Source organism: Zingiber officinale, chromosome 3A, assembly GCF_018446385.1.
Source record: "Zingiber officinale cultivar Zhangliang chromosome 3A, Zo_v1.1, whole genome shotgun sequence".
Lineage (NCBI taxonomy): Eukaryota > Viridiplantae > Streptophyta > Magnoliopsida > Zingiberales > Zingiberaceae > Zingiber > Zingiber officinale.
Window position 1 is genome coordinate 31,747,137 of NC_055990.1, and position 14,763 is coordinate 31,761,899.

Genomic DNA, 14,763 nt, shown 5'->3' on the forward strand with positions numbered 1-14,763 from the left:
ATGCTCTCGATGCCCATCTTGGAAGAGCTTGAATCGCAGTCGTCATCTTGATGACTCGCCATCAGTGCGAGTCCAGAGAATGCTTCGACTTCTGATTCGGCGACATATCGTCCCACGTCGCCTTTAGGGTCTTTCGCTTTTGAATAGGCTTCTTACCCTTTTCCTTGTCCTTGTTCTTCAGCTTGGGGCAGTTGTCCTTGACGTGCCCTTCTTCGTCGCAGTGGTAGCAGCGGATCGTTCTTTTCTTCTTTCCCTGTGGATGGTTAGTAGATCTGGATTTACAAAGTTTCTTGAATCTTCTTACCATCATTACCATTTCCTCATCGTCGAGAGAGGATTTCGATTCTGGTTCGTCTCTCGAGGCTTTGAGGGCGACATTATTCTTGGGCTCCTTCATTCCTGCACATCTTGACTCATGCACTTCAAATGTTGAAAAGAATTCTTCTAATGAAATCTTTTCTAAATCTTTAGAAATGTAAAATGCATCTACTAATGATGCTCATTTGGTATTTCTAAGAAAGGAATTTAAAGTGTACCTGAGCGAATCTCGGTTACTTACCTTTTCTCCGAGATTCGAAAGTCCGGTAATAATTTCTTTTATTCTTGAGTGCAGATGTGCGACTGACTCGTCTTCCCCAAGTCGCAGGCTGGTGAGTTGATTGCGAAGCAGATCTCTTCTGGCGAGCTTGGCTTCGAACGTCCCTTCGTGCAGCTCGAGGAACTTCTCCCAAAGTTCCTTTGCCGAGTCGTAGCGCCCGATCCTGTTGACTTCTTGAGGTGGAAGAATGCTTAGCAGATGGTATTATGCTTTGTCGTTCGCCATGAATTCAGCCTGCTCCTTTTTTGTCCATTGACATTTTTCCTTACCTTCTGGAGCTACATAGCCAGATTCCATTGTTAAGGTTAATTCAAAGTCTGTGGTAAAAAATACCTGCATTAGATTCTTCTAGGTAGCGAAATCCCCTTCGTATTTCGGCGGGTGGATGCTTGGTCCGACCATCTCATTGCTTCGTTCGGCGGTTAGTCCTCCTGAAGCGCCTTGGCTCTGATACGCCACTTGTAGGACTGTTGGGTCGGCTAGAAGGGGGGGTTGAATAGACCTATAAAATAATAAAAAAAACCCTTCTCGAACTTTCAAAAGAACACTTGCATCAAATAAAGTAAACAGAAAACAAAAAGTAAAAAGGCTCACAGAGAGTTGACTTGGTTACAACCGGGGAGATTGTTAATCCAAGGAAGATGTCGTACTATTATCTCCTTCTGGCGGAGAAGCCTTTTTACAGCAGTGAAGTGCACAACTAAAGAAGCTAAACTAGAGAGAGCGTACAAGTGTTGTTACAATGAGTTGTTCTGAATTGATGAAGAGCTTCTGTACCAAGGCTATATTTATAGCCTTGGTCGGGGCGCCTAGAAGGGGTTCCAGGCGCCCTGGGGGGATAAAACTTTATCCCCAACGTTCAGATCGTGTTTGACGCGATCTGGTAAAAAAACCAGGTCCGGGCACCCGGAAGGGTTCTGGGCGCCCCGGGCTACTCCGGGCGCCTCGGACAGCTCCAGGCACCTCGGAGCCTAAAAGTCAACAGTGGTTGACTTCTTCGTCTGGGACCTCTGCTCCGATTCGGTTCGGCTCGGTCCGAGTCTTCTACTCCGGATCCATTCGCTTGGGTGATCTCTGCCATCCAGAAAAGGGCTCACCCGAACCCAACTTCCGGTCTTCTCGAGCGAGCTTCCCTCCGGCTTCTCGTCCCTCGGAATCGCCGCGTATTTCCTTCTCATCCGTTGGCGTACTCATCCGCAGTCTTCATCCCTCGGACGCACCGCATGTCGTCCTTCTCGCTAGCTGCGTCTCTTGCTCCCCGAGCAATCTTTCGCTCCGGCTTTCGTCCCTCGGAACCACCGTACGCTTCCTTCTCGTCCGCCGGTGTACTTTTCCATAGCACCTCGTCCCTCGGACTGTCGTCCTTCTCGCTAGCTGCGTCTCTTGCTCCCCGAGCAATCTTCCGCTCCGGCTTTCGCCCCTCGGAACCACCGCACGCTTCCTTCTCGTCAATCGGTGTACTCTTCCACAGCACCTCGTCCCTCGGACTACCGTCCTTCTCGCTAGCTGCGTCTTCCGCTCGACTACCTGTGTTCCTAAGCTCCTGCACACTTAGACACAAGGTTAGAAACACACAAGACCTAACTTAACTTGTTGATCACACCAAAACAATCTTGGGGTTCCAACAATAAGTATCTTTGATACTGCCAGAGAATCAACTACAATCTTGAGTCTTTGTGTCCCTTCGTAGAATGGCACAAATACATGAAGAAAAACAAGTGCAATTTACCTTTAGACTCTACTATTAGTATTGATGAAGGAAAGTGGGAAAAGAAAACTCTCTTAGTTGGTTTTTTATTGATGAAGGAAAGTGTTATTCTAAAATATTTACAATTAACATGTTGTTTGCTGTTTTTTTTGTTTTTTTTTTGTTTTTGTTTTTGTTATCTGTTGTTTTCCTTTATTGTTGATATTCTAAAATATTTGCAATTAACATCTGTTGTTATTTTTATTTTTGTTTTTGTTATCTACCTTTCCTATGTTATCTATTGTTTTTAAAATTATGTTTGTGTTAATATTTTGTATATTATTTACAACTATTTTGAAGGTGTTAGCTCATTATTGGTTGTTTAGTTGATACAAGAATGGACAAAGAATGGATGTCAAAGGATAGACTATCACGTGAATACGAGTTTGGAGTAGAATCTTTCTTACAATTTGCAATGAAAAACGCTAATGATCCTAACACAATACCTTGCCCACGTGCAAAATGTGGTAATCTAAAGAAGAGAAATGTATAAACTATCAGAGCATATATGTATTGTAATGGTATAGTTTTGACATATCATATATGGATATGGCACGGTGAAAGAGCTACGATAGGGAACTCAAAGAATGATAGTGATCAAGTAGGGACAGATGAACAAAAATATGTTTATAAAAAATCATTAACGTATGAAGGACCTTAAGATTGTTTAATTCAAACAAGGGAAGGAAAGGTAGAAAAAAGGCTATGTGGGTAATAGTAAAGGTATGTGTAATTATATATAACATATATTTTAATGTGTATGTTTATCATTAATAATTTGTCTCTAATTACCATAGGCTCCTCGACAACAAGATGTCAAATAATGTGGTTACTATGTAATGCGATTTATGAGACAAATTGTTGAAGAAGTTGAAATTATCGAAAGATATTCACTACGATCTACAGTAATGTTTACTTGCTTATGTCTCAAATTATTTGAAATAAACTAGTTAAAATTTGCAAAGTCAATGTTGATTTTTTTTCCATTAATGTTCACAGTTCACACAAGTAGAGTATTTTCGAGAAAAAAGTAATGAGGTGCGATCGGAGTTGGCAGAATGTATATAAAATCATATTTATGAGTAGGTGCGTTCAAGTATATGTAAGTTCATTACCTTATTTTAGCTAAAGTTTATGTAAGTTCATTATCTTTAGCAAGAAGAAATTTGCTTCTTTGGAATCCATTTTTAGCTATGAGATGCAATCTACCCTTGTTTGTTATTCTCATTTTAATCTGTGATAAAGAGTCTTCTTGGTCAATCAATACATTTCTTATAATTCATTAACTGAATTATATAAACTGACCAAAGGGGTTACATACCTCAGATTCATCTTCCAACTCAAAATTGCTAAAGGTGTTAATTTAGTATATATCTTTATTTCTAGTATTAGTATAATGTTCAATTGCTTTTTAAAAGAGATGTGCTCCCATGAGATGTAATTGCTAGTAAATAAAATATTAAATTAAACTAGAACACTAGATATTGCTTCAAGAAACTGAATGGTTTAGTTAATGTGAGTGATCAAATCCTGCTAACTGTGTGGATGTTTGTTTGGCGTTGCATGATGAAGGTTCTTATTATTTGTTTGAATAGTTATTTATGGTTCTTTAATACACTATGATTTAAACCTTTGTTTGGCGTTGCATGCTGATGTTTGTTTGGTGTTGCATGCTGAGGCTGCCAAGGCTAATACACTGTGATTTAGACCTTTGTTGCTTATTATTTCTCTATCATTTACCTTTCTGCTTTCGATTTTGTTTGGATATCCTTTTTAACGTTGCATGACATCATTTTGTTTGTTTCTGCAGGTTTGATGTTGTTATCCACTTCGCTGGACTAAAAGCTGTTGGTGAAAGTTCATTTAGGAATACTTTTATCTGTCTATTCTGCAAGCTTTCTTTGCAAATATTCTGCAAGCTTTGTGCAAAATTTTTGCAAGCTTTCTGCAAGATTTTGGCAAGCTTTAAGTCTATCAAGCATGTTAAACTAAAAATTCTACAAGCTTTCCTTAGGAAGTTGGCAATTTTCCACTATTGGTTAAACTCATATTCTAAAGAATGTTTCATTTTAGCTTTCTTTCTGCAAATACTGTATGCATTTTAGAATGGAGAAATACTGTATGCATTTTAGAATGGAGAAATACTGTATGCATTTTAAAATGGAGAAATTGCAAGCTTTCTCTGCATATTAGAAACTGCATTTTATGAATAAACGTTTGATTTCTGCAAGCTTTCTTTCTGTAGTTTGAAGAAACGTTGCATTTCTGCAACAACAGTGCTTTTTGCAAGAAAGCGTTTGCAGAGAAGAAAGCGTTTCATTTCTGCAAGCTTTCTTTCTACAGTTTGAAGAAACATTGCATTTCTACAAGCTTTCTTTCTTTCTTTCTTTCTGTAAACATTTCATTTCTGAGTAATGAGTGTTGGTTCATTTATAGAAAATAGCTAGTAGAAGTAATTTTTTGGTTCAAACTATTGACTGTAATTTTTTGTTTATATTTCAGGCCAACTTTTCAATCTGTTCAAAGCTCACAAAGATCCTAGACAAAATCCAATTACTTATTCCTGTAATAAAATTGAGAAAGACAAGCTACTTCTTCAGTATTGCGCTAGTAATTACTGTATTGTTTTGTCCCGTTCTCAAGCCGATAATAATTTTTTAGTGTAGCTAGTAGAAGTAAACAGATCGTTGGCTTCGAGGTCGGCTAGTTATTTTGTGCTCTTTTGTTTTAAATGTGAATATCACTATCTACTTTGAAACAAAACTAGTTTTAAATTTGATATTTACTAGCTTCTCCTGTAAAATACTAATATTACTTCAATGTTAGAATTTTATTATTTTGGTATGAGTTTGAAATCATTAGCTGAGTTGACTAACTGCTATCATATGTAAAATTTGAATCTGGACATGGTAAAAGAAAAATAATAGTTTTGTAAATATAAAAATAATGATTTTTAAATAGTTTTTTTTAAATTTTTTTCTTTAACACGACAATACTTTTAAAGCGTTGCAAAAGTATTGTCTTTGCAAAAAACAACAACGTTTTTAAAGTGTTGTAATAGTGCTGTCTTTGTAAAACATGACAACGCTTTTACTGCGTTGCAAAAGCGTTGTCTTTTCTACCAACGAAAACGCTTTTAAAGCGTTGCAAAAACCGACAATGCTTTTAAAACGTTGTCTTCACAACAAACAATAACGCTTTAAAAGCGTTGTTGTTGAACAGACTTTTAACAACAGTACTTTTAACAATGCTTTTTCAGACACATAGACAACGCTTTAAAAGCGTTGTCTATTAGCTTTTTTCTTGTAGTAGTTGTAGGAGCTAGTTCGACAGGTAATTGCTACAATGGTGTAGTTCCATAATGTAGATAGTAGACTGCTACAATGTAACAACTACTTCGATGGTTAGCTACTACAACGTTATACCAGCTACATCGATAGGTAACTGCTACAATGTTATAGCGACTAATTCCACAATATAGACTTCTACAACATTGTAACAGCTATTTCGACAGTTAGCTGCTACACGTTGTAGCTGTTAGAATGTATACTAAAAGCCTAACTTTTTGTATAAACATTTATTTTGAAATGAGAATCACATTGGTTAAATGTTTGCATTTAGTTAAATACAATTGTTCATTTAATTTATATTGTAGATAACATGGTGTGTGGTGTCACACAGAAGATCATGTTATCAGTTCCTTATAAATTATAAATAGAAACTCATAACAAAGATGGATTGGGACAAACCGTTGGAATAGTTGTAGTATAATTTGGTATTAATTTATCTTGACTATAAAATTACACTAGTACACTATGTGTGTATAGAGCAGGACCATTTAAGGTTGTTCCTTTTATACTGACTGCATAAAAGAACAGAACATCTGTTATTATGAATGTGCGTACTCTTAATCCCGATATAATAATAAGTACATGTACTTAGTCTTTATTTCTTTAATTTATCAAAGGGTGAGATTTATTCATTAAATCAATAGGCCCGATAAGTTGGAAAATAATATTATTTATATGGTGTGTTGTTGATTATAGAAGGAAATTGTGTCCTATTTATTAGGATGATGATGTCCCCTTGAGAAGCTCATAAGGATTGTCATGTAAACCCTGTAGGTGGACTTAGTTCCGACATGACAATGAAGTTGAGTGGTACTACTCTTGGAGCTAGATGTTAATTAAGTGAGTTGTCAGTAACTCATTTAATTAATGGGCATTCGATATCTTAAACATAGGGAGATTAACGCACTCATGATAAGAAGGAGCCCATAATGTAATATTGGATTGGTGCGGTAGTTCAATAATAACGCTTTAGTGGTATGAGTTATTATTGATAAACTTGAGTTGGGTGTTCGGGTCGAACACAGGAAGCTCAAGCTCATCAAGAGGCCAAAACCAATTCCTCCTCTAGGTCCATATTGTAGCCTCTATGTATAAAGCCTCGCATCCACCCAAGTCATCCTTATGGCCGGCCACATCCTTGCTTGGTGTCCAAGCAAGGGGTCGGCTACCCCTTGCTTGGTGCCCAAGTAAGGGGTCGACCAAGATGGGTTTAAAAGTGGGGTTTTAATTTTTTAAATCTTTTTTTTTTGTAGCCATCTACAATATTTTAAAAGAGAGATTTTAAATTTTAAAAACTTTTCTTTTTGAAGCCATCCACATGATTTTAAAAGAGAGTTTTAAATTTAAAAATCTTTTCTTTTGTAGCCATCTACAATGGTTTTAAAAAGAGATTTTATTTTTGTTAAAACTTTCCTTTTTTGTAACCATGATTTAAAAGAAAGGTTTTAATTTTAAAAATCTTTCCTTTTTGTTGCCATCTATAATGTTTAAAAGAGAGATTTTTAATTTTAAAACTTTCCTTTTGTAGTCATCCACAATAGGAAATTTAAAAGAGAGATTTTAATTGTTGTTAAAGAGATTTTATTTTTGTTAAAACTTTCCTTTTTTGTAACCATGATTTAAAAGAAAGGTTTTAATTTTAAAACTCTTTCCTTTTTGTTGCCATCTATAATGTTTAAAAGAGAGATTTTTAATTTTAAAACTTTCCTTTTGTAGTCATCCACAATAGGAAATTTAAAAGAGAGATTTTAATTATTGTTAAAATCTTTCCATTTTAGCCATTACTAAGGATTATAAAAGAGGATAGATGGTGCCTTAGAGGAAATAATCATCTACACTATTTCTATTCCTCTTCTATTCTCCTTGTGGTCAGCCCCCTCATATTCTTATTCTCCCTTTGCTTTCTCACCTAAGGTCGGCGGCATTAAGAGGCTTCAACCATCTTATGGTCGGTGGGTTGCAAGGAAGAAAGAAGAACAAGAGGTGGTGTTCCTAGATTTGATCCCTTGGTGGCCGAAAGTCTTGGAAGAAAGAAGGACTTGGGCATCGACGCCTCTCCCACACTACCGGCAGCGAGTGCCTCAGCCGGTCGTGACTTCCAGCGGCCGTCAGCGCCTCCCGCCGGCCACGTGCCTTCTCTAGAGGCTGCCGCCACCGGCGTCTCCTGCTGCAGACACTGCCGCAGCCGTCTTTGGCGGCCAGCTCCTCCGGCGTCCCGTGCCGTCATCTCTGGTATCCACTGTCGCAGCCGCCAACACCTCCGGGCAACATCGTCACCCTCCGAGCAGTAGCCTGCCGAGGGCCCAGGTATCGTACTATACCTATATTCCGGCCTGCGAGCCGAGAATGCGTTCGGCCTTCGCGCCGTTATTGTATCCCGGCCTGCGAGCCAGTGTAGCGTTCGGCCTTCGTATAGCTGTTGTATTCCAGCTTGTTAGCCGAGGTTGTAGTCGGACAGGGCGTCGTCCTGCGGATCCATATCGCGCCCGGCTCCTAGCCACCAGAGCCAGCTACTCACTTGATGGACATTTATCTACCATTCAGGGTCACGACGACTCGGTCAGTATCCCGATCAGCTCACCCATCTATCCAAGGGCGCCCCCCCCGGGGCCAGGGTACGTCACCGTACCTTTCCTGCATTTATTTCACTATTCTTTTATTAGTATTCGATTGCTTATATATTTATGGGATTCGCCTTGAGCACCGAGGTACCAGAGACCGGGGCGACCCGGTCACTGGTTGCAGACGTTGTTGACCAGAAGACATCGGATGACTTGGTCAACACAGGAGACAACTCATCAACCGAGTCATGGGGATGCGGCCAACCTTCCAGACACGTCACACCGGCAGGTTCGTCTTCTCAGCTTCTCGACAGGATCAGTTTTGATTCTTCTTCTCTTGTTTTAGGGTTTGATTTTTTTAGAGTTTTGATTCTTCTCCTAACTTCTACAATGGTATTTAATGATTATAGGTCTTTGGATTGAATATTTACTTTTAGGAATAGTGGTTTTAAATAAAGGTTATAACGTTGTAACGACTACTCGATAGTAGGTGTTACAACGTAGTTAAACCCTAATGATTGATACAACATGATTAAACCCTACCATCTATATTGGCTTCTCATTTTTATAGCAGCAACTTGATCCAAACTGCTATAACATCATAAGTAGTCATATTGTAGCAGCTACTAATCACATTGTAATATCTAGGAGAAATTATAGACTATGTAATGTATCATATTATGATTAAAAAAATAATAGTGTAATGTATCATATTAGGGTCGAAAACTAACAACATTATAATGAATTCAAATGATTATCACTAATATATGATGTATTTGTTTCACAGAATTAAATGGCGAGCCAGAGAACTTCTGCTTCCCGTGCATATTATAAGAAAGTGTATTGGAAAAGTAATTACCCTCACTTCAAGGCTTTTTTATCATCACTACATATAAATGACCGACAGATGGAGTTGATAAATAGAAGCTCATTTGCTTTGACTGCAGCCATGCTTGAAATTGTAAATATCTAAAGCCTTATACAAAATATATTTAACAATGGGGATGTTAAAGTCAGATGTTTCATCTTTCATAATAAGAAAATTAGTTTTACAAGAAAAGATGTTTCACTGATTCTAAGACTCCCAGACCAAGGCGACGAAGTAAATTTATAGCAACATGCAACCCCACCCCACTATTTCTTCAACACTTTAGTAATGTGGAGTGTACATAGAAGGAACTAGAGAACAAGATGATCAACCTCAGTAAACAACCTTCATCTGCTAAATCTGATACTCTCTTTTGTCAATTTTTAATATTGTATTTCTTTGTTTGTGTTTTATTTACTACTACTAGTAGTATATCTAGATTACCGGTACAATCACTAATTGATTATGTAGATGATTTTAAGAATTTAGGTAGGTATAATTGGTATAAGGCTGTATATGACTATATAAGCTCATAGTTGGGACCATTGGTGTGATTCATTCACAAAGGATGAACCTAGAGGGCTTTGAAGGAAATCAAGCTCCCATGCTCAAAGGGTTTGCACATCTCCTTGCTGTAAATTCTTAAATTTAATGATAGATTCATATATTTTATGCATAAAATTTCATATTTAACTATTTTTATTGTATTGCAGGTGTGATGTATGAATATGTCAGAATAATAGATCCTTACAGACAACATGCCCTTCCAAGAATATGTAGATTGAAGTGGTCAGGCTCCCGTGTGGAGACAATAAAATCTAGGATTTCAGAACTACCCGCTACCAAAATAATTGTTGATTTAAGTCCATCGGATCTAGAGACACAACTGCTCTCAAATGATTCCTTGAAACATGTTGTAGAGCATATAGATCAACAAATTAATGAGGGGTTTATACAATCAATTTCTGAGGAATTCTTGAACAAGTGCTTGAGCAATTTTCTAAACAAACAGCCGAAGCTTAGGAATTTGCTACAGAATGTGTTCAGGAGAAAGAGTCTTGTACAATTTGCTAAGCAAGGGAGGGCGAAATTGGTCATTTGGAGTTTGTTGTTAAAGCCAACATCTAGCTCATTGTAAAGATGGATACCAGAATTAGTGAGTTAATTAATGAGATTAAAATCTGTGCCAGTGATTCAGAAACTACAATAGCTGACAAGGACAAAACAATTAATGAAAAGAACAAAATTATAGTTGTAAAAGATAAAATTATAGCAGAACAAGAGAGAAAAATCAAAAATCTTTAAAGTCAGTTGTTTGCTAAGGATATTAAGGCATTACCTGCTAATCGGCCAATAACAAGGACAAAGAGGAGTGCTACGAAGAGAATCACACCCCCTCCTGTAAAAGGGATTGAGGGAGTGCTCGTGGCTAAAAGAATAAAAAAAAAAGTTAGTTTCCAAGATGACCATGAGACGGAGATGGCCAAGGGCAAAGGAGAGGATATTGAGCATCATGTTAAAGGTCAAGAAGCCCCTTTCTCATCTGCGGATGTAGCTCTCATATCTTCATCTTCTAAACTCTTGCATATGCTTATCAAACACAAATCCAAAATCATGAAGGTACAGTTTAGGTTGGTTAAATGTTTTATCTTTTATTCCTATATCACATATAATTACTCATGGAGAAAACTTTTGTCTATGTATTTATTCAGCAAGCAAAATCATATTTTAAGAAAATAAAGATGGTGCAGTGGCAAAGGCATTATTAAAACTGAGTCAGCTAAAGTGAGTCAAGTGTTCATTGATTCATACACTTACTGTAATGCAAATATAATGAATTATGTTAATACTTCTATAGTGAACACAAAGATAAATTACATTGGAATTATCTTCTTATTGTATAGTCAAACAAACATTTCATAATCTTAAATAAAATCAACCATGCATATTTAGAAGTTGTTATAACACATGTAATTTCCGTAACTACTCCAATTGTAGTAGTAATAAGTACTAGTGTATAGGGCTACGACAAAGGCAATATGGTCCAATAAAATGATTAAGTGAATATGACATCTTTCCTAAGTGTTTTTTATTAGACCGTAGCCACAGATGTTGATTGTATAAATACATATTTTGCAATCATTGCAAAGGAAATCAAAACCTCAAGCATACTATATTGGCCATATATATTTTGTGTTGTTGGTTTTGTTGTAAGTATTACACCAACTGCTACTATTGAGTTTTTTTCTCCATATATTACTCTTACAATGTTTATGTGTATACACAAGATTTGTTTGAAATGATGTCGTATGAGGCATTTAGTTTATCAGCAAATACTGATAATGATGAGGCAATCAGATATATATTCTGTCCATTAAATAACACAGATGATCACTGGCATCTACTGATCATAGACCTCCAAGAAACTCACTATATGCATTATAACTCCCTTGGAGCCTCAGAATTGAATACTTCTAAGTTTCAAAGTTCTATAAGTACCTGTCATGTTAAAGAAATCAATATGTATTGACTTTTAGTATGTATTAGTTACAAACTTCATCCTAATGCAGGTGGACTTTTTTAAAAATATGGAACAATCTTAGTATCTTACTACGATATGTGGTATCCAGGGTTACATTCGTTAATGTCAAAAGATTTGATATATCTATAATCCCGAGTCCAACATAAGTAAAATCGTAAGTATATGTTTATTCATGTTTTTTATATATCTCCATATTCCTGTTTGTAATTAGATTATTAATAATGTGAAAAAAAATTATCTTTTAGGTAGGTTGTGCATTTTTTGCTATGCAGTACGCCGAGAGTTTAATGTACTGAAGACCAACAAATTTTGGATAAGCTGGAATAAGAGAATTTATATTTTATGTTGGTCATAAAATTTTTACTAGCAAATACTGGATTACTAAAAAGCTAATGGTGTAATTTTATTGTAAAACTGATGTCAATTTAAGTTACCACATCAATTTTGGCAAGGCAATGTAAATATTTTGTAAAACTACAACAATGTATGGTCAAGCTGCTACATGGTGTAGCATCTAATATCGAGTAACTACAATACCATGTAGCAACTACTCCCGAGTAGCTGCTACAGTATGTAGTAGCTACTACTAACATTGTTGTAGCTACTATATCCACATTGTAGTAGCTAATCGGCAATAGCTACTACAATGTGTAATAGCTTATCGGAAGTAACTACTACAGGGGTCAAATTATTGGTTGCTACTCGGAAAACCTAGAGGTTCCACTGTACAAAAATTTTGTACAAAGGTCTGAACCTTTTCCTAGCTACCATGTGTTCTTTTAAATTAAATTTTGGATCGCCTACGGAACTTAACACGTTTGATCCAAAACTTAATCTATTTGTTCTTTTAGGTTTTGACTTGGATTTCCTGCGGAACTTAACACGTTCGACCCAAATCACCTTAAGTTATTAATTCCATTAAATATTAATTTCCATAATTGGTTCCCAGTACTGACGTGGTGAGGCACACGACCTTCTTGGATATGGGAGCAACCACCACCGACTAGACAAAACCTTTTATAGAAAGCTAATATTTAATTTCCTAAAATAACTTTAGGTTAACCGAAAAGAACAATCAAATCACAAGGAAAAGAAAAAACAAAAGAACACAACATCGAAAAATATATTCGAAATTCTAGAATCGTAAGCCTCTTGTATTTGGTATTATTTCCATAAATAACTAGTGTGATACGGAAAGAAAAATTACTAGTTATACCTTGTAGAAAAACCTCTTGATCTTCTACCGTATTCCTCTTCTAACCTCGGACGTTGTGTGGGCAACGATCTTCCGAGATGAGAAACCACCAAGCACCTTCTTCTTCTCCTAGCTAGGTTCGGCCAATCACAATGAAGCTTCACCAAGGACGAAGAACAAAACACCAACCAAGCTCCAAGGGATACAAGCTTTCTCTCCTTCTTCTTCTTCTTCTCCAAGTAGTATCCGGCCACCACAAGAACTCCAAGCAAGAGATAAGTTTCGGCCACCACAAAAGAGGAAGAAAGGAAGAGGATGGCCGGCCACAATAATTTTCTTCAAGGATGAATAATTTCGGCCACCACCAATGCTCCAAGGGATGCTAGAGATGAGACTTGCTTTCTCCTTCTTCTCCTTCCTTGATCCGGCCACAAACAAAAGCTCCACCAAGAAGATAGGTTTCGCCAACAAGAGGAGAAGAGAGAAAGGGAAGGGCCGCCACCACACCAAGGAAAAGAGGGAGAATAATAGAGGTTGTTCCCCATGAAGGCACCCCTACCCCTTCTTTTATATTCCTTGGCTTTGGCAAATAAGGAAATTTATTTATAATAAAATTTCCTTAACTTTCCTTGACAACAATTAATTAATAAAAAATTAAATAAATTTTCCTAATTAATTGTATGTGGCCGACCACCTCTTGTAGAGCAAATAGGATAATTTTAATCAACAATTAAAACTTCCTTTTTTGTCTTTGGAAATTTTAAAAAATAAAATTTCCTTTTAAAATCCCTTTATGGTTGATAAAAAGAAATTTCTATAATTTTAATTTTCAACATGTGAATAATTTTTCAGAGAGAAAAAATAAAATATCTTTCCAATCTACAAATAAGGAAAGAGATCTAATCTCTTTCTTTTAATCCTTTTGTAGATCTTTTTAAAGAGAGATATTTTAATTTTAATTCTCTGTAAAAATTATATCTTCCACATAATAAAAATTAAAATTAAAATTCTTTTTAATTTAATGGGGGCCGGCCACCTAAGCTTGGGTTCAAGCTAGGGCCGGCCACCGCTTGGCTGGGCCTAGCTTGAACCACAAGCTAGCTTGGCCGGCCCCTTTCTCATGGGTATGAAGGTGGGTATAGTACTCTATAAATAAGAGGCTACGATAGGGACCGAGAGGAGGAATTAGTTTTGGTCTCCCGATAAAATTAAGCATCCCGTGTTCGCCCCGAACACACAACTTAATTTTATCAATAATAATTCATTCCACTAGAGAACTATTATTGAACTACCGCACCAATCCCAAATTACATTTTTGGGCTCCTTCTTATTATGAGTGTGTTAGTCTCCCTGTGTTTAAGATATCGAATGTCCACTAATTAAGTGAGTTACTGACAACTCATTTAATTAATATCTTAGTCCAAGAGTAGTACCACTCAACCTTATTATCATGTCGGACTAAGTCCACCTGCAGGGTTTAACATGACAATCCTTATGAGCTCCTCTTGAGGACATTATCAACCTAGTATCTCTAGGACATAGTTTCCTTTTATAATCAACAACACACACTATAAGTGATACCATTTCCCAACTTATCGGGCTTATTGATTTATCGAACTAAATCTCACCCATTGATAAATTAAAGAAATAAATATCAAATATATGTGCTTGTTATTATATTAGGATTAAGAGCACACACTTCCATAATAACCGAGGTCTTTGTTTCTTTATAAAGTCAGTATAAAAGAAACGACCTCAAATGGTCCTACTCAATACACTCTGAGTGTACTAGTGTAATTATACAGTCAAGATAAACTGATACCTAATTACACTACGACCTTCCAATGGTTTGTTCCTTTCCATTATGGTCGTGAGCTACTGTTTATAATTTATAAGATACCG